The following is a 3,684-nucleotide window of genomic DNA, read 5'->3' as shown; positions in this document are numbered from 1 at the left end:
AACATGTGTAAACTTTTGACACTAATTTTAAATATTTTGACCTGAAATTGGGCCAATGGGCCAACTGGTGGAACCAGGGCTATGTTAGGCCCAAGCCCAACTCATATAACCCACAAAAGTAGAACTTTAGCCACTTTTTCCGCTGGTGTTCATGATCCATGAAGAAGAGAAGAAGAGGTGAGCCAAAACCTAACTACTATTCACTCCCAATTTCATTTGCCCATAACTTTCAATCCGTAACTCCATTGATGAGTCATTTATGGCCATACGTTCGTGTTAGAATTCTCTTTGATTCTATTTAAACAAAGTGGAAAGGGATTGTGAAATGTTATTGGATTGTGAACTTGTGAATTGAAATGGTTTGGAGTGAGTGCTTATGTTTGGATTGAAATGGAAATTTAATAATTTAGGTGTTGATATGTTTGTGGAGTGATTGAGAAGTATATCATAAAGGTTAGGAGTAATTGAATTGAGAATTTTGGAAAACTAGAGGATTTGTAAGTTTTGGTAAAACAATCAATTTTTCACCAATTCCGGTGGGCCATGATGGGATATTTTTGTGGGAGAAACGAATTTCTCCAAAACACCCAAATCTAACCGGCAAGTGCATCGGGTCGCATCAAGTAATAATAACTCACGGGAGTGAGGTCGATCCCACAGGGATTGAAGGATTGAGCAATTTTAGTTTAGTGGTTGATTTAGTCAAGCGAATCAAGATTTGGTTGAGAGATTTGTGATTTGCAGAATTTAAATTGCATAGAAAGCAAAAGGAATGGGTAATTGGCATGAAATTAAAGAGAACAGGAATTAAAATGCTGAATCTTAAAGAACAAGAAATTAAATGGCAGAAACTTAGAACGCAAGAAATGTAAATTGCAAAATCTTAAAGTGCAAGAAATGTAAATGGCTTGAATTGTAAAGGGAATGGGGAGTTGGATTTGCAGAAATTAAACAAGGAAATGTAAAATTGCAACAAGCAGAGAAGTAAAGGATGTCTTGAATCGAACCGGATCTTAAAACAGAAATGTAAATAAGCATGAAAACAGTAAACAGGGAATGGGAAATGGAAATCCGGATCTCAGGACCCAAGAGACTAGAGAACCAAGTCTAGATCTCAATGCCTTCCTAGATCCAACAAGAACAATTGCAAAGGAAATGTAGATTGCAAAGAAAGTAGATGAAAAGCAATTAACCGAAACTGAAATTCAATTAAGCAGAAAATTAAACAAGATCCCAAGGTGAGATTGAAACAGAAGTTCTTCAATTCTCCACCCAAGATCCGAAGCAGGAAAATTAAAGAGTGCTGGGCAATAATCAAGGAAGAAGAGAGATCAATTCTCCTCCCCAATTCTCTTGAATTAAAACAACAATGCTAGAATGTAAAAGTGAGCTCTAAGCAACCGAAAAGAAAGCTATTCTCAAAAACTAAAAGGGAAGCTCCCCTAAAACTTAAATTCTAATCTATTTATACACTTTCTTCAAATGGTCTTCAAGCCTTCAATTGGGCCTTTGCTTTTGGTGGAATTTGGTTGAGAGAGGCCTTAGTTGATTGCTCTTGGAGTTTGGAGAAGAACCGAATTGAATCGGGTTGGAATCATGAAAGCTTGAGTAAAAGTTGGAGTAAAAGTTAGGGTCTAACTTTTGATCCAACTTTTCACATCAGCACCCTTGTTTTGCTGATACCAATGTTAGGGCAAAAGTTAGGGGTCTAACTTTTGCTCCAACGTTGGCCTCCCTTTAGTTATTCATGGCGCCAACGTTAGCCAGAAAGTTAGGGGCTAGCGTTGGCGCAAACTTTTGCTAGCCCAGGGAGTTTTTCAGGCGCCAACGTTAGCCAAAAAGTTAGGGGCTAACGTTGGCACAAACTTTTGGTGCATCCAGGGAGTGTTTTTCATGCCAAAAGTTAGCCAAAAAGTTAGGGGCTAACTTTTGGTCCAGCTTTTGCCCAAAAGTTAGCCAAAAAGTTAGGGGCTAACTTTTGCTCCAGCTTTTGCCCAAAAGTTAGCCAAAAAGTTAGGGGCTAACTTTTGCTCCAGCTTTTGCTTCCTGGTTCATAATTAATCCAAGACTCAAGTCATTCCTCCTAGCCATTCCTTCTTGCATCAACCTTTCTCCAAGCTTTCTTCACCTATCATTAATCGACCAAACACATCAAAGCTATGCTCAAAATCATGAGATATTCATTCTTTCATAATATATGACAATTATAGTATAAAACCTCATGAAATAGCATGAATTCATACATGGTTGATTAAATCAAAGGAAACATGAAAATCTACCCAATTGGCTTGCTTTTGGCTCAAGAAAGTGCATAATTCAATTGAAAACAAAAGAAAAAGGCTAGTGAAACTAGGCTAAGATGACTTGTCATCACAACACCAAACTTAAAGCTTGCTTGTCCCCAAGCAAGAAATGATTTATTGAGAAGAAAGAATGAAATGGGAGAGGATGTTCATGCTAGTAGAGTGTTATTGATAGTTCATGGGGTTTTATGTGGATATGTACACACTCACCTCTTATTGACTCTTAAGCCTAGAAAGCCTCTTTCAAGTTTCAAGTAACATACTGCTATGACCTCTCATTATTCCTTTATCCTTGGCTATTATCTTGTTCATGAGCTTTATTTGAGTGTCATGTGTAGCAAGTTCATTTCCTTTTCTTTATACTTGACACATTATTCACTATAGACACTTGGCTCACATTCCTTCTTAGAACATTGATGCCCAGCACCTCTTTGGGCTACTAAATGCCTTGTAGTTAGGTTGCTCTTGATAGTGGACTTTCAGCTGATGATCCCGGGTTAGTTAACCCAAGTCATCAAGTGTTGATGCACTCCAAAGAGCTTAATAATCCAAGCAGATCCTAATACAAAGACACCACAGGCATATATTCTAAGGTTCAAGCTATTGGTGTCCAGCTTTGTTTCTTTTTGTTTTTCTTTTGTTCTGCCACTTCTTGGCTATTTCTTTTTCTCCTCCTCTTTTTCTTTCTTTTTGTTTTTCTTTCTAACCAAGGATTTTTATTCAATTGAGATTCATAGACAGTAGCTACTTTCTACTTAAGAGGAGACATCCTAGTGTTCTTATTCATTAAAGGTGAGCTATTATACAATCACACACATACCACCACTTACTTTTATTTTACTTCTATCTAACAGAGAACTATCTCACTTCACATTCAAACATTTCTTTTATTGAATTGAAAATGCAGGGGACAAAGCATATAATTCAAGTAAGATGAAAGTGAATCAAGCACTTAGACTAGTAAGCCATAATAGCATGAAACCAAACAAACTCGCAGACAGTAAATGAATCTAAGAAGACACAAATCAACAGGGGACATTTGCACTTTCAATTAACATACTTGAACTAGAATCAGTCAGAGAACAATACAACCTCTTGGAGTCTATTTGTTTCCTCTGTGTCATCATCATTGTTGGGTTATATATCCTTCCTCTGTCCATGATGATGTATTTTTTTCTCCAAGAGATTTGAATGACTTCCTACAAAAGATATTGAAAGTTGCTTGTTCCCCAAGCACTTGAGAGGTAGTTAGCATGCCTGTATGCTTGTGATTCTGTGAACCTAAGTTGGTGTGGGAACACCAAACTTAGTTCCTTGCCTACTTCTATATGTAGCAAAATAAATACATGCATGAAACATCAAGTACTTTTGTTAAGGAAAT

This window comes from Arachis ipaensis, chromosome B2 (assembly GCF_059453495.1).
Source record: "Arachis ipaensis isolate K30076 ecotype BB chromosome B2, ASM5945349v1, whole genome shotgun sequence".
NCBI lineage: Eukaryota > Viridiplantae > Streptophyta > Magnoliopsida > Fabales > Fabaceae > Arachis > Arachis ipaensis.
The sequence above is the reverse complement of the archived record's forward strand: the minus strand, read 5'-3'. Positions refer to the sequence as shown.